Below are 22,823 nucleotides of genomic sequence, written 5' to 3'. Positions count from 1 at the left end.
ACGGTAGGTACCAGCTACAATTTCTGGCTAGTTTTTCTATTTTAAGTAGAAGCAAGAGCTTGCTCTTGCTTGGGCTGGTCTCAAACTCTTAAGCTCAAACAATCCACCGGTCTCAGCCTTCCAGAGTGCTAGAATTATAGGCGTGAGCCACCACTCCCTGCCTAGGTAGCAGGTTTTGGAAAGATTAATTGCTCTAAAAGAGAGTTTTAGCTTTGACTGAGAGAAAGGTATTTGTAATTTCCAAAGGGGTTTTAAAAAATCAGTGCAGAATTCAGACAGAAAACCATCAAGAGCAGGATTAGTGGAAGCACAGTAGTGAGCATAGGAGCAGAATGCCTGTTCTAATAGTTTAAATGTGGGAGGGAGATGAGAAGTGAGGAAACAGATGGAGATGGAGAAAGATTTGCAAAACGCTTATTGTCTTTCAACAAAAGGGTGGCGGCCTATGCACAAGTATTACAAAGGGTGCAGATCTTCCCTTCTACAATTATGACTATATGGGACTACATATCTACTCCAAGGTCCTCCTGTTCAGTCTTCCTCCCTGCTTGCTAATATGTTTCAACCTTTGACAGGACAGTGGAAATTAAATTAGGCCTTGGAAACACCCAAGAACAAATGGCTAGAGCAGAGACTTTTGTTAATGTTTTCATGTTTTTCCATTTTTCCAGGCCTGATTAGGGAAAAAGAGCTGACTTTAATGGCTGCACAGGTGACCTGCTCCCACAGAAACTGAGGTATAGGGCGGTACCATGCCTCCATGCTTAAAGGACATGTACTGATTACAGGCATGCACTGATTACTCTTGGTTTCTCAAGAGTTTTATTTTCTTGGCTTGGCGCCTGTAGCACAGTGGTTACAGTGCTACAGCACCAGCCATAGACACCGAGGGTGGAGGGTTTGAATCCAGTCTGGGCCAGCTAAACCACAATGACAACTATAACATATAGCTGGGCGTTGTGGCAGTCACCGGTAGTCCCAGGTACTCGCGAGGCTGAGGCAAGAGAATTGCTTAAACCCAAGAGTTGGAGGCTGCTGTGAGCTGTGATGCCATTCCACTCTACCGAGGGCCACAAAGTGAGACTCTGTCTCCAAATAAATAAATAAATAAATAAAATATTTCCAATAATTTTCCATAATTAGGAAAACATTAGAAACAAAGTAATTTCAATGAAGAAGCAGCTTCTTACACTTTCATTTAACAAAACTGTATAAAGATACCAATGACATACTACTGTTATAAAGGAAGCAAGAAAAATGTAAAGCTATTGAATATTTAGTGTGACTGGGAATTATATCATATTGATATTAGGCTAATCTGATGTTTCCAATTAATTCTTTTTAATTGGTACTCACAGATAATCTGATTCTATTGATAAATGTGGGGGTGGGGTGGAGGAATAAATTTGAATACCTTTTGGTGATATACATACACCCATGTACAAAATGCTTTTTCAAATGAAAATTCACATGTATATTATGTATATTTTTCAGATTCTTTAGTTTTTAAGTTCTTGAACTAAAATACCAAATTCATTGTTTTCCCCAAACATTATTTAGTTTCATTACTAAGGTTCAGTACAAATGTCTATCATAGTAGATTGCTAGAATGAAACATTTTTACTTAGATAATCTAAATCACGCAGCTAATGACTTTTAACTTTGTATTTTATTATGTTATGAAAAGAGGTCAGCAACTTTTTGAAGATACTGCCTCTGTAATCTCATACTTAGCACATCCTGTTTTGAGGCTAGTGTGATAAAGCACGTGCTGAACAGATATTTCTTGCTTTCTGGGTGTGGTCAGATGAATGCCAGGAGAATAACTGGTTTTTACTGTTGGCCCAGAGGCGTGTGTCTGCCTGTTTCTGGAAGGGTGAGTCTGAACCATTGAGTGTTGGATATTATTCCCTACTACAGAGTGCTTCTGAAAGGGCTGATCTGACTTGAGGATATGTATAAAATGGAAAAAGTAAACAAACAAATAAGAACACCTGGGAAGTCAGAGTATGCACAGAATTTTAAATATATATTAAGGGAGCACACAAGCTCTGAATCGAGCACATGCACAGACTTTGAGATCCTTTCAGTGCTTGTAGAACTTAAGACTGGATCTCAGGGAGTTTCTTTTTCTTAAAAAATAAATGAAGTAGAATTTACATACTGAAAATCAAAAGTATATGTTCATTTATTCAGATACTTAGATCATTAATTCATAGTCCTTTGTTTCCCTAATATAAGCATTTCAGGCCCCTTATTTGACTCTGAGCAGTTTTATTTGCATCTCACACTTTTCGATGTGCCATATTTTCTGTTGTAATTGAGCTCAAAATTTTTATTGTATTTCTTTGACCAGTGGATTAAAGTGTATTGCTTTTGTCCAAACATTGGGCCTTTTCTAATTATTTTTATTATTGATTTTTAGACCAATTTCATAAAATTAATGACTTCAGTGCTTTGAAATTTGTTGAGTCTTGATTTATGGTACAACTTTGTCAATTTTGGCAAATGGTGGTGTGCACTTGAAAAAAATGTTATGCTATAGTATTATATACAGCGGTTGAATAAGGCTCATAAATCATGTTAAAATCTTCTAAATCTTGGGCGGCGCCTGTGGCTCAGTGAGTAGGGCGCCGGCCCCATATGCCGAGGGTGGCGGGTTCAAACCCAGCCCCGGCCAAATTGCAACAAAAAAATAGCCGGGTGTTGTGGCAGGCGCCTGTAGTCCCAGCTGCTCGGGAGGCTGAGGCAAGAGAATCATGTAAGCCCAAGAGTTGGAGGTTGCTGTGAGCTGTGTGATGCCACGGCACTCTACCTGAGGGCGGTATGTGAGACTCTGTCTCTACAAAAAAAAAAAAAAAAAAAAAAAAAAAAAAATCTTCTAAATCTTGTATCATTTTTCTTTTGCTGCTTCTTTACTGAGATGTATTCAAATCTACAAATCTAATTCTGATGAACCATTTATCCTTTGATTCTGCCAATTTTTGCTTCAAGTACTTTAAGGATATGTGATTAGAGGCATGGAAATTTATAATCATTAAATCAACTTAGTGGATTGATCATTTTATCATTATAAAGTATTCGTTGCTATTTCCAGTATTGCTCTTTTGCCCCTGATATTAGTATAGCTGCAGCGACTTTCTTTGGTTTTTGCATTGTATAAGCTTTTCCAATGTTTTGTTTTAATTGCTCTTTGTCCTTATGTTGAAGTATGTCCATGTGTGTTATAAGCAATATTGAATTTTATTTTTTAATTCACTCTTACGGTTTTCTTTAATTGAAGAATTTCATTCAAATTGCTGATACATTTGGGTTTAACTCTATTATCTTATTATTTGTTTCCTATTTGTCATTTAAAAAATTTTCTTCTTGCCTCTATTGATAGATTATTTTTATATATCTGTTTCTTTCTCTATTAATAGTTGATAATACATTATTTTATAACGGTTTCTGGTGGTTAACGTCAGCACTATAATAGACATTCTTGATTTAATAGACTCTAAAACCTACTGCTTTCAATTAATCACTTCCTGAACAATATCAGGACATCAGAATACTTTGACTTCATATACTAAAACTGTAGGGAAAATTGAGCCCTGATCTTTAGCATAAGACTCGCTTTCTGCTGAGAGACCAAAAGAATCGTGAGAATGGCATGTGAGTTGTGTACGTGCAGGAGATGTGACCAAGCCTAATAGTTATGGTAAAGATTCTCTAAATTCCAAAGGTCTCTTGATGCTAGAGGCAGAGGTGTGCTGGAGGTCTGCAGTTTTGCAAAAACAAAGGTGGAGACTTTCTATCTGATCTTCTCCATCTCCTCCCTAATCAGCACTCATGTCCGACAGTACAAGCAGCTTTTGTCTACTTCTTCCCATTTTGTGATAATAACTATGGACCTGAGGTTTACTCGGAAGGGCTTCTCTCAGAGTTCCTCAGTCCCCCCATCATGGGCTCTGTGCCAAGCCTCTTCATTCTTTGTGTCAAAACCCCCTCATCTGGTGACCCCAAACCCTCACTAAAATGCCTTTTTTCTTTTATTTTCATATTTATGTATATTTTAGTCCTTCCCTCTTAATAGTAGTATTGTTTTCTGTAGTTTTAATTATTTATAGGTATCTTGTCTGTTGTTTTTCATTTTGTCTGACAATTCTGTATTTCTACCTGGATTATTTCCCTTCTGTCTAAAGAATTGCTTTAAATATGTATTTTATTTTTTGTTTTAACATATGGAACATTTCATGAATTTGCGTGTCATCCTTGTGCAGGGGCCATGCTAATCTTCTCTGTATTGTTCCAATTTTAGTGTATGTGCTGCTGAGGCGAGCACTTAATATTTATTTTAATGCTGGTTTACCAGTGATGAATTCTCTCCATTTTTGTTTGTTTTAAAATTTCTTTATTTCTTCTCCCCTTTTTCTTAAATAGCGTTACAATTTACATACCAGAAAAGTTACCCTTTCCTTCACTTTATTTTTTTCTTCTTCCTTCATTAAAAAAAAAAAAAAAGATTGTGGCAAAACTCACAACATAATATTTACCATGTTAACCGTTTTTAAATATACAGTTCGGTAGAGTTAAATATAGTCACATTGCTGGGCAACCAGAACATTTTAATTTTGTAAAACTTCTTTATTTTGATGGTTATTTTTTCTGGGTATAGAAATATTTTATGAAAGCATTGTGTTTGTTATGGGGAGGTAATATTTGTTTCTTTAATTATCTGTGGATCCATTTTTTTTATATATATGCATATATAATTTATTTATATTTCTTTTTTTTTTTTATTGTTGGGGATTCATTGAGGGTACAATAAGCCAGGTTACACTGATTGCAATTGTTAGGTAAAGTGTGGATCCATTTTTATAGTCTGTTTTTTGTTGGTGGTGGTATAGTAGCTTTTGGGGTTTTTGTAATTTGATCTTGTCTCCTGGTGTGCTTATTAATTTTTGATTAAATACTGGATATTAGGATAAAAAATTGTTGGCATTTGGATGATTTTATATTCCTTCTAGAGAGAACTTACCATTCTGTTATTAGGCAGTTAGTATAAGGCTAGATCGCCTTGATTTAATCAATGAGCCAGATGATTTGCAATGGAATTTCAATCCATGTAAGGTCTGATGTATATTCTGGTTTGTTTTCAATTTTAGGTATAGCCCTTTGGGGATCTAACTCAAAGCCAAGGTGTTTACTTTGGTGGTTTTTGAACATCCCAATTTTTATTTTCTCATCTTTATGAACTTGTGGAAAGCTTGGCCACTAGTTCCTGTGATGTTTAAGAGTTGGCAGATTTGGCTCGGTGCCCGTAGCTCAGTGATTAGGGTACTGGTCACATACACTGAGGCTGGCGGGTTAGAGCCTGGCCTGGGGCCTGCTAAACAACAATGACAACTACAACAAAAAAATAGTCAGGCATTGTGGCAGGCGCCTGTAGTCCCAGCTAATCAGGAGGCTAAGGCAAGAGAATCGCTTAAGCCCAAGAGTTTGAGGTTGCTGTGAACGGTGACGCGAGAGCGCTGTACTGAGGGCGACATGGTAAGACTCTTTCTCAAAAAAAAAAAAAAAAAAAAAAAGGGTTGGCAAATTTATCAAGGGGCAACAGGGGGGAGAATGTTAGGCCCATGATTATGCGTATTTCTTCTCTTTGTGCTCTTTATATGTTGGCTGCCTGAGTTGTTCTCTTGTGCCTTCAAATAACTAAATTTGTAAAATAGAATTTCATCCACCTTCTTGGTGAGAGTGTTGGTCTGACACATAGCTGAAGTTCCTCTGAAATTTCTTTTTTTTTTTGAAACAGAGTCTTGCTATGCTACCCTCGGTAGAGTGCCCTTGAGTCACAGCTCACAGCAACCTCAAACTCTTGGGCTTAAGTAATTCTCTTGCCTCCACCTCCCAAGTAGCTGGGACTATAGGCGCCTGCCACAACACCCGGCTATTTTTTGATTGTAGTTGTCATTATTGTTTAGCTGACCTAGGCTGGGTTTGAACGCACCAGCTCTGATATATATGGCTGGCACCCTATACACTGAGCTATGGGCCTTGCCATCTGAAATTTTTTTAGGACAGATTAAAGTTAAAGTATGCAGATTCTCTTACCCTAGAAATTCTGCTCAGGACTTGTAGATGGCTGCTTATCTTTCTGGGACCTTTCATCTTAAGTTTATATCTCAGTGGGAGAATGGACGAAGCACATTAATTATTATTTCACAGAAATAATATACAAGGGGTTAGGAAATATATAGACAAATGTTCAACTTCCATAAATTTTAGGAAAATGGAAATTGAAACAAGGAGGTGATTTTCTTCCAATAGATTAAAAAGATTTTCTTATTATTGGTGAAAATAAAAACTCAATCTATATTAATAATTATGACCGCTGAAATTTATAGAATACTCACTGTGTCATGAGCTGTTCTGAACACTTTATATGTAATATATATTTTAATAACAATGCTATAAAGTACATATGATTATTATTAATCCTGTTTTCAAGATATGACTATACTTAGCACTACTGAACTGTACATTTAAAAATGGTCAAGATGGTAAATATTATGTTGCGTGTTTTACCACATTAAAAAAAAAATAAAGAAGTAGAGAGGAAAAATCTCAAGTGAAGGAAAGAAAGAATTAGAGATTGTGCCCAAGGTCATTCTAATTGTCGGTAACTACACTGAATTTAGGCCCCAGAGTACTGATATCTCATCCGTCAAATTAGACTGCCCTTGAGTTCTACTTCTAAGGTTTCATTCTACAAACTAGCCATATAAATAAACAAAGAGGTTTGTACAAAATGATTCCCCACATTGGTTGTAATAGTTAAAATCTAGGAACAGATTCAATATTCATTCATACTGAAGTGTAAAAATAAAATCATCCACGTAACAGACCACGGGATACGCTGTATCAGTTATTAAGAATAAGGTTGATCTCAATTTAAGGACATGGAAAAATGTCCAAGATACTATCTTTTTATTTTATTTTATTTTTTTGACTTGTACAGGAACGTTCATAGCAATTTTATTCATAATACTCAAAACTGAAAACAACCAATTGCTCGTAAACTTGTACATTCATGACCAAATTGTGGTATATGCAAACAAGTGGACACTACTCAGCAATAAAAAGAAACTAACCACGATATACAGAGCAATCCAAGGTGTATATGAATCTCGAAAACATCCCGAGTGAGATAAACCAGACTAACAAGGACACACTGTGGTTCCACCCATATAATATTCTGGGAACAGGCAGAACCGACATCTGGTAATAGAAAACAGGTCAGTGGTTGCCTGGGGCTGAGAACGGAGGAAGGTTAATGGGGGAGAGCCCACAAAGACATGTTATGGGGCAATGGAAATGTTCATAATCTTGTGTGGGGCACTGTTTGACAGGTGTAAATATTTGTTAAAACTCATCTAATTGTACACTAAAAATGAGTAGATTTTATTCTATGTGAACTATACATCAATAGTTAATTTAAAATAAGAAAAAAAGGCAAGCCCCTCTCAAAAAAAAGGAAAATTAACTCTTAATAGCCAAAAGTAAAGAAAACCAATATAACATAAAAGAATTTTTTTTAAAAAACCACTCTTCAGTGCAGCACCTGTGGCTCAAAGGAGTAGGGCGCTGGCCCCATGTGACAAAGCTGGCGGGTTCAAAACCGGCCCCAGCCAAAACTGCAAAAAAAAAAACAAACAAACAAACAAAAAAAAAACACTCTTCAGTGGAGTGCATTAAATTTGTGGTTGTTTTTTTTAATTGTTAAATCATAGCTGTGTACATTTGTGCAATCAAGGGGTACAATGTGCTGGTTTCATATACAATCTGAAATATTCTCATCAAACTGTTCAATGTAGCCTTCATGGCATTTTCTTGTTGTATGTAGACATTTGTATTCTGCATTTAGTAGGTTTTACCTGTATTCATTCTAAAATGCACCATAGGTGTGGCTGCACCCATTACCCTCCCTCCACCCTAACCTCCCCCCTCCCTTCCCCTCCCTTGGCCCTTTCCCTATATTCTTGAGCTATAGTTGGGTTATAGCCTTCATATGAAAGCTATAAATTAGCTTCATAGTAGGGCTGAGTACATTGGATACTTTTTCTTCCATTCGTGAGATACTTTGCTAAGAATATGTTCCAGCTCAATCCATGTAAACATGAAAAAGGTAAAGTCTCCATCTTTCTTTAAGGCTGCATAATATTCCATGCTATACATGTACCACAGTTTGCTAGTCCATTCGTGGGTCGATGGGCACTTGGGCTTCTTCCATGACTTAGAAATTATGAACTGGGCTTCAATAAACATTCTGGTACAGATGTCTTTGTCATATTGTGATTTTTGGTCTTCTGGGTATATACCTAGTAAAGGAATTATAGGGTCGAATGGCAGGTCTATTTTCAGATCTCTAAGTATTCTTCTAACATCCTTCCAGAAGGAACGTATTAGTGTGCATTCCCACCAGCAGTGTAGAAGTGTGCCCTTTTCTCTATATCCACACCAACATCTCTGGTTTTGGGATTTTGTTATGTGGGCTACTCTTACTGGGGTTAGGTTATATCTCAAAGTAGTTTTGATTTGCATTTGTCTGATGATTAAGGATGATGAGCATTTTTTTTTTCATGTGTCTGTAGATCATGCATCTGTCTTCTTTAGAGAAGTTTCTCTTCAAGTCCTTTGCCCACCCTGAGATGGTATCACTTGTTCTTTTCTTGCTAATACGTTTGAGTTCTCTGTGGATTCTGGTTATTAAACCTTTTTTGGAGGTATAAACTGCAAATATTTTCTCCCATTCTGAGGGCTATCTGCTTGCTTTACTTACTATGTTCTTGGCTGTGCAGAACCTTTTTAGTTTGATCAGGTCCCAATGATGTGTTTTTGATAGTGCTTCATTTGCCTGGGGAGTCCTCCTCTTAAAATATTCACCCAGGCCGATTCCTTCAAGAGTTTTCCCTGCACTTTCTTCAAGTATTTTTATAGTTTCATGTCTTAAGTTTAAATATTTTATCCAGTGAGAGTCTACCTTAGTTAATGGTGAAAGGTATGGGTCCACTTTCAGTCTTTTACAGATCTCCAGCCAGTTCACCTAGCAGCATTTGTTAAATATGGAATCTTTTCCCCACTGGATGTTTTTAATTGGCTTGTTAAAGATCAAATAACGGTAAGTAGCTTGATTCATCTCTTGGTTCTCTATTCTGTTCCAGACATCTACTTCTCTGTTTTTGTGCCAGTACCATGCTGTTTTGATCACTATCGATTTATAGTACAGTCTCAGGTCTGGTAGTGTGATTCCTCCTGCTTTGTTTTTATTTCTGAGTAATGATTTGGCTATTCGAGGTTTTTTCTGATGCCATATAAAACAAAGTATTATTTTTTTCAAGATCTTTAAAATATAACAATGGAGCTTTGATAGGAATTGCATTAAAATTATATATTGCTTTGGGTAGTATAGACATTTTAATGATGTTGATTCTTCCCAGCCATGAGCATGGTATGTTTTTCCATTTGTTAACATCTTCAGCTATTTCTTTTCTTAAAGCTTCATAGTTCTCTTTATAGAGATCTTTCACGTCCTTTGTTAGATAAACTCCCAAATATTTCATTTTCTTTGGCACTACTGTGAAAGGAATAGAGTCCTTGACCTTTTTTTTGGCTTGGCTATTGTTGGTATATATAAAGGCTATAAATTTATGGGTGTTGATTCTGTAGCCTGAGACATTGCTGTATTCCTTGATCACTTCTAAAAGTTTTGTAGTAGAATTCCTAGTATTTTCCAGATATAAGATCATGTCATCTGCGAAGAGTGAAAGTTTGATCTCTTCTGACCCTACCTGGATACCCTTGATCGCCTTTTCTTCCCTAATTGCAGTGGCTAAAACTTCCATTACAATGTTAAAGAGCAATGGAGACAATGGGCAACCTTGCCTGGTTCCTGATCTAAGTGGAAATGATTTCAATTTAACTCTATTCAATACGATATTGGCTATTGGTTTGCTGTAGATGGGCTCTATTAGTATAAGAAATGTTCCTTCTATACCAATTTGCTTAAGTGTTCTAATCATGAAGGGATGATGGATATTAAAGCTTTTTCTGCATCAATTGAGAGAATCATATGGTCTTTATTTTTTAGTTTGTCTATGTGCTAAATTACATTTATAGATTTATGTATATTGAACCAGCCTTGAGACCCTGGGATAAATCCGACTTGGTCATGGTGTATAATTTTTTTGGTGTGTTGTTGGATTCTGTTTGTTAGGATCTTATTGAGTATTTTTGCGTCAATATTCATTAGTGATATTGGACTATAATTTTCTTTTCTTGTTGGATCTTTCCCTGGTTTAGGGATCAAGGTGATGTTTGCTTCATAGAATGTGTTGGATAGTATTCCTTCTTTTTCTATATTTTGGAAGAAGTTTAGGATATAGGTACTAGTTCTTCTTTAAAGGTTTGGTAGAATTCTGATGTAAAGCCATCTGGTCCTGGGCTTTTATTTTTAGGGAGATTTTGTATAGTTGATGCTATTTCAGAACTTGATATAGGCCTGTTCAACATTTCCACTTCGTTCTGGCTAAGTCTTGGTAGGTGGCATACTTCCAAGTATTGGTCAATTTCTTTCAGATTTTCATATTTCTGAGAGTAAAGTTTCTTGTAATATTCGTTAAGGATTTTTTGAATTTCTGAGGGGTCTGTTGTTATTTCATCTTTACTATTTCTGATTGATGAAATTAGAGATTTTACTCTTTTTTTCTTGGTTAGGTTGGCCAAAGGTTTATCTATTTTATTGACCTTTTCAAAAAACCAACTTTTTGATTTATTGATCTGTCATATAATTCTTTTTTTTTTTTTTTTTTTTTGTAGAGACAGAGTCTCACTGTACTGCCCTCGGGTAGAGTGCCGTGGCGTCACATGGCTCACAGCAACCTCTAACTCTTGGGCTTACGTGATTCTCTTGCCTCAGCCTCCCGAGCAGCTGGGACTACAGGCACGCGCCACAACGCCTGGCTATTTTTCTGTTGCAGTTTGGCCAGGGCTGGGTCCAAACCCGCCACCCTCGGCATATGGGGCCGGCGCCCTACTCACTGAGCCACAGGTGCCGCCCCTGTATACTTGTTTTCTTTTCTTTTTTTTTTTTTTTTGTAGGGACAGAGTCTCACTTTATGGCCCTGGGTAGAGTGCCGTGGCATCACACAGCTCACAGCAACCTCCAACTCCTGGGCTTAAGTGATTCTCTTGCCTCAGTCTCCTGAGTAGCTGGGACTACAGGTGCCCGCCACAATGCCTGGCTATTTTTTTGGTTGCAATTCAGCCGGGGCCAGGTTTGAACCCGCCACCCTAGGTATATGGGGCCAGCGCCTTACTGACTGAGCCACAGGTGCCACCCAATTCTTTTGTTTTCAATTTCATTCAATTATGCCCTGATTTTGGTTATTTCTTTTCTTCTGCTGGGTTTGGGGTTGGAATGTTCTTCCTTCTCCAGTTGCTTGAGATCTCCCATTATGTTATTAACTGCCTCTCTTTCCATTCTCTTGAGGAAGGCTTGCAGTGCTATAAATTTCCCTCTTAGGACTGTCTTTGCAGTATCCCAGAGGTTCTGCTAATTTGTGTCTTCATTCTTGTTTTGTTCCAAAAATTTGGTGATTTCCTTCTTAATCTCGTCTATAACCCATCTATCCTTCAGCATAAGGTTATTTTGCTTCCATGTTTTTGTATGGATATGCAGATTCCTATTGTTATCAAGTTCAACTTTTATTCCATGATGGTCTGAGAAGATGCAAGGAATAATTTATTTTTTTTAAATTTGCTGAGGTTAGATCTGTGGCCTAGGATGTGGTTGATTTTGGAGTATGTTCCATGGGCTGATGAGAAGAACGTGTATTCAGTTTTGTTGGGATGAAATGTTCTGTAGATGTCTGTTAAGTCCATATGTTGAATGGTTAAGTTTAAATCTAAGATTTCTTTGCTTAGCTTCTTTTTGGAGGATCTATCCAGCACTGCTAAAGGTGTGTTAAAATCTCCAACTACTATGGAACTGGAGGGAATCAAGTTGCTCATGTCTATTTGAGTTTCTCTTATACCATGAGGTGTGTGCTGGTTGGGTGCATAAATATTAATAATTGAAATCTCATCATATTGAGTATTACCTTTAACAAATATGAAGTGTCCATCTTTATCCTTCCTTATTTTGGTTATTTTAAAGCCTATTGCATCTGCGAATAGGATTGCAATGCCTGCTTTTTTCTGTTTTCCATTTCTGGTGTATAGATGACCATCCCTTCACCTTGAGTCTATATTTGTCTTTTAATGTAAGATGAGATTCTTGTATGTAGCAGATATCTGGCTTGAGTTTTTGGATCCAGTCAGCCAGCCTGTGCCTCTTTAGAGGACAATTTATACCATTCGCATTAATTGAGAATATTGATAAGCCTTTCAAGAGTCTGGTGGACATCTTTAATACTTTTGCAACTGTGGAAGTTGGAATTTGATCAAAATTTTCTGGGTGAGTTTACTTTTGTGGTGGACAATTAAGCTGGTCTTTATGGAGGATAGGTCTGAGAATATCCTGGAGAGCTGGTTTAGTTGTGGCAAATTTCTTCAACATGTGAATGTCATTAAAGTATTTAATTTCTCCATCGTAAATTAAACTCAGTTTAGCTGGGTTCAGGATCCTGGGTTGAAAGTTTTTTTGTTTTAGGATATTAAAAGTTGATGACCATCCTCTTCTAGCTTGAAAGGTTTCAGCAGAGGGATCTGCAGTTATTCTAATATTCTTCCCCTTGTAGGTAATGGTTTTCTTTCATCTGGCTGCTTTCAGAATTTTCTCCTTCATATTAACTTTAGTGAAATTGATTATGATGTGTCTGGGGGATGTCTTATTCTGGTTGAGTCGTGCTGGAGTTCTGAAACTGTCTGCTATCTGAATTTCAGTATCTCTTCTTATGTCTGGAAAGTTCTCCTTCATAATCTCATGGAGAAGAGACTCTGTGCCTTGTGAAGCCACTTCATCGCTTTTGGGGATCCCTATAAGACAAATATTGGTTTTCTTCGAATTATCCCAGAGCTCTCTGAGAGAGTGATCTGTTTTTGCCCTCTATTTCTCTTCCTCTTTGAGAGTTTGGGAGCATTTGAAAGCTTTGTCTTCAATGTCAGAAATCCTTTCTTCTGCTTGCTCCATTCTGTTACTGAGGGATTCTACTGTGTTTCTCAGATCTTTGAGGGCTGCAACTCTTGTCTTAATGTGTCTAAATCTTTGGTCATCTGGTCTTTGAATTCGTTGAATCTTGAGATATCTTTTGGGTTACTGCTTGGAATTCTAATTCAATCTTATTTGTTATCCAGATTCTGAATTCAATTTCTGACATCTTAGCTATTTGTTTGTGCATGGGATCTTGTGCTGTGTCTGCCCCATTTTTCCTTGGGGGAGTTTATCTACTCTTACTATTCATGTTGCCGGAGTTTTTCCCTTGATTTCGCCTCATGATTGTTTTTCACTGTTGCCTCTGGCTGTCCTCAGAGTTGGGGAGGTGTGTCTGGAAGATTAGACCCTAGTGAGATCCCTGTATTGTTGCTGGATCTTTATAGGGAGTGACACTGTGTAGCTCCTCTGGGGCTGCTCCAGCCAGGGAGTTCTGGTTGTGCGAGCTGGAGTGTGACACACCTGGATCCAGCAACAGGGTGGAGGGTGGTCCACATGATTCTGGGAGTGCCTGGTGCCCAGTGACTTTGGCACAGAGGGTCCAAGGCTCCAGCAGTCTCTGGCCAGGTTAAGGGCTCCGTGCAGAGGCCGGGAGGGCTCCTGAGGGCACATGGCTACCAGAGTCCTTGGCCAGACAAGCTGGGGGGTGTGGAGGCAGGGAGGGTACAGGAAGGAGGATGTGGGTTTGCGTGGCTCCTGGAGTTCCTGGTCAGGGAGTGGGAAGTGTAGCGGGTCCCTGCATGTAGCTCTTACGGAGGTCCAGGAGGGTGCCGGTCACCATCCAGGCGCAGCTCTTCCAGAGGTCTGGTAGTGTGTGAATGGCGGGTCCTGGCACGGCTCTTCCAGAGGTCCTGGAGGGTGTGATGGTGGTCCCGGTGCAGCTCTTCCAGAGGTCCAGGAGGGTGCAGATCGTGCCTTCCAGCGTGGCTCTTCCAGAGGTCTGGGAGGGTGCTGATCACAATCCCGACGCAGTTCTTCTGGAGGTCTGGTAGAGTGTGGATGGAGGTTCACAGCGCAGCTCTTCCAGAGGTCTGGGAGGGTGCTTATTGCCTTTATTTTATTTTTTGAGACAGACTCTCACTTTGTCAGCCTGGGTAGAGTGTCCTGGTGTCATAGCTCATAGCAACCTCAGACTCCTGGGCTCAAGCGATTCTTGTGTCTCAGTCTCCAGAGTAGCTGGGATTACAGGTGCCTGCCACAATACCTGGCTTAGAGACGTGGTCTCATTCTAGCTCAGGCTGGTCTCAAATCTGTGAGCTCAGGCAATCTGCCCACATTGGCCTCCCAGAGTGCTGGGATTACAGGCACCACCTCTATATCAGTTACTAAGAATAAAGTAGATAAGCTGGGTGCCCATAGTTCAGTGAGTAGGGCGCTGGCCACATATAGTGAGGCTGGTGGGTTCGAACCAGGCCGGGGCCTGCTAAACAAGGACAACTGCAACCAAAAGATGGCTGGCGTTGTGGTGGGCACATGTTGTCCCAGCTACTTGGGAGGCTGAAGCAAGAGAATTGCTTAAGCCCAAGAGTTTGAGGTTGCTGTGAGCTGTGACATGAGGAAACATGGAAAAATGTTCAAGATATTATCTTTAATAAAGAAAAGGTTAGTCTGGGCATGGTAGCTCATGCCTGTAATCCTAGCACTCTGGGAGGCTGACATGGCATTGCTTGAGCTTGGGAGTTCAAGACCACCCTGAGCAAGAGCAAGATCCTGTCTCTACTAAAGATAGAAAGAACCTAGCCAGACTTCATGGCAGGCACCTATAGTCACCACTACTGGGAGGCTGAGGCAGGAGGATTGCTTGAGTCCAAGAGTTTGAGGTTGCTGTGAGCTGCAGTGATGCCGCAGCACTCTACCCAGGCCAACAGAGTAAGAGTCGGTCTCAAAAAAAAAAAAATACAAAAAAATGGTTAAATGATTTTGGTAAAAAATATGCATATAGGTATATATGCTGATAGAAATGTCAATATTGGCATACACACTGGATTGTTAATCGTGGTTTCCTCCTGAGAGTAGGATTTATGGATGGTGGTAAGGGAGCACTATTGTATTTTAACTTTTTAATGCCTCATATTTTTTGTACTTTTATATATTGAGTATGTATTACTTTTGTATTATTTAAAACACTTTTATTATAAAAGTTTTAAACATAGGGTGGCGCCTGTGGCTCAGTCGGTAGGGCACCAGCCCCATATACCGAGGGTGACGGGTTCAAACCCGGCCCCGGCCAAACTGCAACCAAAAAATAGCCAGGCGTTGTGGCGGGCGCCTGTAGTCCCAGCTACTCAGGAGGCTGAGGCAAGAGAATCGTTTAAGCCCAGCTCGCTTGCTGTGAGCTGTGTGAGGCCACGGCACTCTACCGAGGGCCATAAAGTGAGACTCTGTCTCTACAAAAAAAAAAATAAATAAATAAATAAAAGTTTTAAACATACATAAGATAAGAGAATGGCATAATGAATTTCTACACTTGCATCATCTAATATAGCAAAAAATTTTCAGGGTTTTAACTTACCAGCTTCACATACAACCTATTCTTTTTAAATGATTTAATACTCCTAAATGTTCTAAAGCAAATCCCAGACAGAACATCATTTCTTAACTAGTCCTAATTAACTCAGTGTGCCTCAATAAGAGTTACAGAAGTTTTATTATATAATCACAGTACCATTATCATACCTTACAAATTGACAATAACTCCTTGGTATTAGGTAATACCAGTGTATAATCAAATTGCCCCAGTTGGCTCAAAAATGTCTTTTTACAGTTTGTTTACAACAGGATGCACATTTCTCACCTTATATTTAATCATTAGATCTCTTTCACCTGTTTTAATCTAGAACAGCTCCTCTCACTTATTTTTCGAATACCACTATCTTATTGTAATTTATGATTACTGAAAGAAGTAGCTGCATAAATTATATGGCAACCAACATCTCACATTAAATCATATGAAAGTAAGATATTTTAATCCTATTTGTAGGTATTTATTCATCCCTATCTTTCATCAATACTGTACCTGCCAATTAATCAGCACATTCTGAGTGCCTAAGATGGTTTGAACAGGAGATATTTGAGGGAATAGCAATGAAGAGGAAAAATATAAAAGGAAGAAAGACTCGCCAAGTGTTTAAGATCATTATGTGTAAGAACTGGAGTAATTTGAAAGTTCTAATATTTTTGCTTTAAATTAGAAATTATCAATCTCAGTTAAAATGGTTATAAATGTTTTTTTGGTGAAATTCTGCATATGATGTTTTTTGGTAAATCACATCTCTCTTTTTCCTTTCCTTTCCTCACTATCTTTCTCTCTTTCTCCACTGTCCTTTCCTTCCTTCCTTCCCCCGCCCCACCCATTAAAAAAATACTCTAGCTACAATTCAAAGTCATCGGTGTAGAAATCAGCACTCTTTTTCTCATATGTCATATGTGGGTCACTAAGGAAGTTTTGAGACAGACTATTTTATGGTCCATTATTTCACTTCCAGGAAACGTAATTGATGGTGTCCTTTTTGATTCACTCATGCAAGTTTCAGCTTGTTCGGCTTATTGGTGTTGCTGGGAAGGGCTTTGTTTGTTTCCTTCCACACAGATTTTATGTTTCTTGGTTTTTGTGTATCTCAAAACTTTCATAGTGACTCAAATAATCAATTTTCTTTGATTTTACTTTATTTATTTATTTTTTTTGAGACAGAGTCTTCCTTTGTTGCCCTCGCTAGAGTGCCATGCAGCATAGCTCACAGCAACCTAAACTCGAACTCTTGGGCTCAAAGCAATTCCCTTGCCTCAGCCTCCTTGGTAGCTGGGACTACAGGCACCCACCACAAGGCTATTTTTTTTATTTTTTATTTTTGACCCACTCTAGTGGGTCTTTCTCTTGCTCAGGCTGGTCTCCAATTCCTGAGCTCAGGGTATCCATCTGCCTTGGCCTCCCAGAGGGCTAGGATTATAGGCATGAACCACCGGGCCGGCCCCATATAATCAATTTTAAATACCTTAGCTTTGAAAAGTTCAGACAGTTTAAAACCTTTCAAGACATACACGTTGACTTAATTACAATCCCAGAAAATTATTCAGGACAACGTAAAAGTTTTTCATGCATAATAAATAAGGGTGTACATCATTGTCCACAGCATTAGAAAGGGAATGCCAAGATGGAACAGCATTATTGTCCCTGATCCAAGGGAACCTAATTAGGGCTAATAGGGTGAAAATAGCAAATGAGAGCTGGAGCTCAATATGATATCATGGAAAATATCCTAATGGACAGATTGATCAGTTAATGGAAAATTCTCAAGAGAAGTAATGTTAATGCAATTGGAATATGTAATTAAGGGGGGAGAGAATATAAGAGGAAGAATAAATGTACTCTTTGTAATTCTAGTCTACACAACCCTACACAGATTGGTTCCTGTTCAGAACATTTTATCTTTATTCTAGAAATAGATAAAAACTAGCATTGATAGATATATTCTTAGTGATGGAATCTCTAGAAAGAGAATAGAATGTTTAAAATTAGGTTTTGTTTCCATTTCTATTGCTGATGTTGAGTGTGCGTTCTAGAAATTCCTGAGGGCTCCTATTTCAGATTCTCATTCACTCACTTCAATATTATGAAATTTGGTTCATTATAATAGTGTAATGATATAATAATATATAATGATATAAATTCACTAGCAGCAAGGTACATTCAGTGTGTTAGCAAGCTGAAAACAGTTCACCATTTAGAAAAATGTAGCTAAGTTGATGTCTGTTTATACTCCAGTATAAATTAGTCTATAATGGTTTGACTTTGGTTCTTAATGGTAGAAATAAGTTTCACCATCACTGTGCTTTCAGTGCTTAATGTTGACTAAGAGGAATGAGAGATTTGAAACAAATACTTTAAGAGCTTTTTAACTAGTGTAGTAATCTAGATGCTTGCCTAACCAATCCTGATCTGCAAAGTAACAGGTACTCTTGTACCACTAAATTCAGAGTATAACTTTTCTATTGTGCTTACTTTTTACATTATATGGTGGAAAATTTGAAACTATGGGAAAAACTGATACATCTCAAGAACTTCAACAAGGTTTTTTAAATTAAGAATGGGCATATTAATCAGGGATACAATGCATAATTATTTCTAGTTTGTATTAACTGAATCAAATTTCTTACTTTTAATAAAACAGAAAAATTTAGGGCTAATTACTTAGCTTTCATAGGTCAGCAATATTCTTTTGAATCATTCAAATTTACAGTATCTAGCTTAACATCCTCAAATCTTCATTTTGCTCTGTGTTGTATAGACATGGCCAAAGAATTTGGAGTGAAGTCAAGGTTCCAAAGCAAGTTTTGTGAAAAGGATTATTTTATTTTAAAAGGTCAAAAACTAATAAGAGGAGAGTGCTACATAAGTGCATTCACTGTACTTGTACTATACCCATAAGAAGATGCATTTGTTTATTTATACTTGCTGACCATAATGTAGGACATTGCTACATAAAGTTTTTTCTTCATGCACTGTCCATGTACCATATTTGATCTCTTTGGTGTCAGGATGTCTGATTCACAGGGTGATTACAAGTCAAAACCATCACCTTATCCAATACACTTTGTTCTTCCCAGGGCATAAAGCCATGTTCTTTATAGATTCAAAGCAATTATTCTTGAATTTGTAGAGTTACATCTTTTTCTTTAGCAATATGTCTTCTAAATTGTATTCCTTACACAATAGCCTTACTTATTGATATTATTATAATACTAAATTAGGAGTTCCTTATGACTAAATTCATACTAAATTATGAGTTCCTTAAGGCAGAGAGAGACCTTATTAATCACTTTTGTATGTATAGCATACTTAGTAGGCCTGGCACAGGTAAAGTGAATGACCTATAATACAGATAAAAGTGTTATCCAATTGTTGTCAATGGATTTCTTGGCCCATTGAACAGCTAGAATTCTAGGTACCTAATGTCTGATTAACACCTTCAGAGGTTGCGGTTACAGTACAGCTGCCTGAAATACACTATGTTCTATGCTTTTAAGCTTAAACTTCAAGAAGAGGATCCCTGTATACAGTCCTTCCCAAATTGCTTCCAGGCTTTCATGTTAAAAAGAATAGCAATTTAACATTTCACTGTTTCCAAAACAGTCTTAATTTAACATCTTACTATTTCACTAAGGTGTAAAATGAGACTTAGTGACAAAGTATTATAATTCCAAATCTTTATTTCAGGCTTTGCAGACTGTTTAGAACAGGTGCCCTCAAACTTTTTAAACAGGGGGCCAATTTACTGTCCCTCAGACCGTTGGAGGGCCAGACTATAGTTAAAAAAAAAACAAACTATGAACAAATTCCTATGCACACTGCACATATCTTATTTTGAAGTAAAAAGCAAAACAGGAACAAATACAATTCACACCACTTCATGTGGCCCACGGGCCGCAGTTTGAGGATGCCTGGTTTAGAAGTTAGGAAGTTTATATGAATGTTAGTATTTCTTAATACTGGTGCCAAGTTTGAAACTTCAAGTGATATTTGCCATTTGATACCCAGTCTGGCAATTTTTTTTTTGTCTGTTTTGGTTTGTTTTTAACTGCATTATAAACTTCATGTATAATTGATGTATGATAAGCTGCATCTATTAAAGTGTACAATTTGATGTTTTAGCTTACTTATACACCTGTGAAATTATAGCTACAATCATCAGGATGAATATACCCATCACATCCAAAAATCTCCATGTGCCTCTTTATAATTCCTCCCCTCTCTCCTATTCCCTATATCCCTGAGAAACCACTACACTGCTTTCTATGACTTTATTTGGGTTGGCATGTCTTAGAATTTCATATAAAAGAATTCATCTAGTATATATTGATTTTTGTCTGGCTTCTTTAACTCCACATAAATATTTTGGATTCATGTATGTTTGTGCAGCAACAGTTCACTCATTTTTATTGCAGAGTGATACTCCTTTATGTGGATGTACCACATTTCTTTTATCCACTTTGGGTTATTTCCAGTTGGGACCATTCATAGCCTCCATGAATAGTCTTACATATATCTCTGTATGGACATGTACTTTTATTTCTCTAGGGTAAATAGGAGTAGAATACTGGGATCCCTTGGTAGGTTTGCATTTAATTATTCAAAAACTTCCAGCTTGTATTCTAAAGACATTGTACCACTTGACATTCCTCCTAGCAGTGGAGGAGAGTTACAGGTGCTCCATATCTTCACCAACATTTGGTAAGGTCAGTTTTTTTTAAATTTTAGTTACTCTAAAGATTGTGTAGTGGTAACTTATTATGGTTTTAATTTGCATTTCCTTCATGACTGAAGATGTTGAACATTTTTTCATATGCTTATAGAGGTCCAGATACCTTCTTTGGTGAAATGTCTCTGAGTCCCAATTCACCAGACCATGTTTAAGTGATTAAGGGTAGATGCCAACTTTTACATTTTTGAGAAAACTGAGCAACCGCTTGGAGTTTACACTGTATTTCCTGCTAAGATTGAAACTTATCTATCTGGCTAGGAGAGTGGGCCTGTCAGTGGCCTATTTGTGGGATTAAGTGCAGCCTCCTGGGAAACAACTCATGCTTAGGAAATGAAAGGCGGGAGCAGAAGGCTTGATTTAACAGAAGCCTCTGGTATCCAAGGGAGCTTCGATTAATGTGTAGTACCTCATCAGCCTCTCGGTTCTGTCCCTGGTCCATGCCACACAGAACTTAACAGGGAAGAATAGTTAAGAATAGGAATATCTAAGACATGATGATATTAAGCGTCTGTACCTCGGTCTCTGGGCATGAAGCCAAAAAGGTAGAGAAGCATCGTCCCCTTTGCAAACTGGCTTTGGAAAACCAAAGTTTCTTCCAGAAAGCTCTCTACATTTAGCATCATGAGAATTAGCATCCTGAGGGCTGACTCCTGCAGATGCAGTCATTGTGGCTCTCCCAGGTAGTAGGAGCAGAAAAGATCTGCTCATGGGGACTCCTAAGTGGAACTGGGGAGATTTTGAAAGCACCTGGGGATCTCAAAATTGTGACTGGGAGGCAAAGGCAGAAGAAATATGGGTGTTTCTATTGATATGCCTTAATTCTACTCTCTAGGTGGATATTATATGGTCAAATATAGACACCATATTCTGGCTAGATTAATTTAAAAGATTGTATTTTGAATTCCGTTTAATCAGGTATAAGAAAGGAAAAATAGATAAGATAAAATCAACTGTTCATCAACATACCTTTATTTTAAAAAGCACTCTTATTTTATACAATACAAGAATGATTTCCCTGCCACTTGACTATTTTTAAATGATGAAAACTTTGCTGTGACTTCTAAGCGCTAATTAATTCCAAGGCTCTTACAGGTCTGCAAATGATAAGAATGCAGAGGACAAGATTTAGAAAAATATTGTCTACCTTTAAGTTCATGTTTGTGTATAATAGGTTATCTTTCTATTACCATGCTTAGAGCCACTGACTTGAAAATGCTAAACTAAAGAGATTTTAGGTCAATGTATATTGTCAAGGGGTGGTAGGCTGTAAATTCTACTACTCATTTATCAGTGAATAGGTACAATTTAATTCTCATAAACATTGATGGCAATACTCAAAGCATGTGCTGCCTGAATCAAGCATTGCTTTAGTAATAAATACAGAGTCAGCTTTCACAAATCTTCATTCTGTTACTCTCACAATGGCCTTCAGTGCCTAGAGCCTGTCAGAGTAACCAATGGTGAAGGTAAGTTCATCAATCCTCAATGGCTTAGGAGGGCACAATCTTCATGGTCCTCTATAATATACGGCTTTGTGTTGTTTGAGGACATAGATATTTCTCAAGTGGGTATAAAATAACATTAAATAATAATAATGATAATAATAATATATTAAAGTGATGCCTACTTGGAAACTGTAGGCCCTGTTTTCCTTGGTGACTTAATTTATTACTCTGCCATTTTCTCAAAACAGGTTTATTTTTTATTTTCATTGTTTTTCTAACAGTCTTTGAATTTTTAAACATTTTGCTGGCATCTGAAACTTAATTTCTTTCTTTTTTTTTATTAAATCATAGCTGTGTACATTGATATGATCATGGGGCATCATTCACTAGCTTCACAGACCGTTTTCTTTCTTTTCTTTTTTTTTATTGTTGGGGATTCACTGAGGGTACAATAAGCCAGGTTACACTGATTGCAATTGTTAGGTAAAGTCCCTCTTGCAATCATGTCTTGCCCCCATAAAGTGTGACACACACCAAGGCCTCCCCCTCCCCCTCCGTCCCTCTTTCTGCTTCCCCCCCATAACCTTAATTGTCATTAATTGTCCTCATATCAAAATTGAGTACATAGGATTCATGCTCCTCCATTTTTGTGATGCTTTACTAAGAATAATGTCTTCCACTTCCATCCAGGTTAATACGAAGGATGTAAAGTCTCCATTTTTTTTAATGGCTGAATAGTATTCCATGGTATACATATACCACAGCTTGTTAATCCATTCCTGGGTTGGTGGGCATTTAGGTTGTTTCCACATTTTGGCGATTGTAAATTGAGCTACAATAAACAGTCTAGTACAAGTGTCCTTATGATAAAAGGATTTTTTTCCTTCTGGGTAGATGCCCAGTAATGGGATTGCAGGATCAAAT

The 22,823-nt window shown here is 37.7% G+C and overlaps 1 protein-coding gene and 1 non-coding gene across 2 annotated transcripts in view; one reads left to right on the top strand and one right to left on the bottom strand.

Annotated features, from left to right (window-relative positions):
- The window catches only part of SCEL (sciellin), a 342,117-nt gene that overhangs the window by 58,707 nt on the left and 260,587 nt on the right, over positions 1-22,823 (top strand). The gene's annotated exons all lie outside the window — the stretch shown is intronic.
- Positions 4,221-4,327, bottom strand: LOC128567026 (U6 spliceosomal RNA). Its single transcript, XR_008374702.1, has one exon. It is a non-coding gene; the product is annotated as a U6 spliceosomal RNA (small nuclear RNA).

Source organism: Nycticebus coucang, chromosome 15 (assembly GCF_027406575.1).
Source record: "Nycticebus coucang isolate mNycCou1 chromosome 15, mNycCou1.pri, whole genome shotgun sequence".
In the NCBI taxonomy this organism is placed as follows: Eukaryota; Metazoa; Chordata; class Mammalia; order Primates; family Lorisidae; genus Nycticebus; species Nycticebus coucang.
The sequence above is the reverse complement of the archived record's forward strand: the minus strand, read 5'-3'. Positions and strand labels throughout refer to the sequence as shown.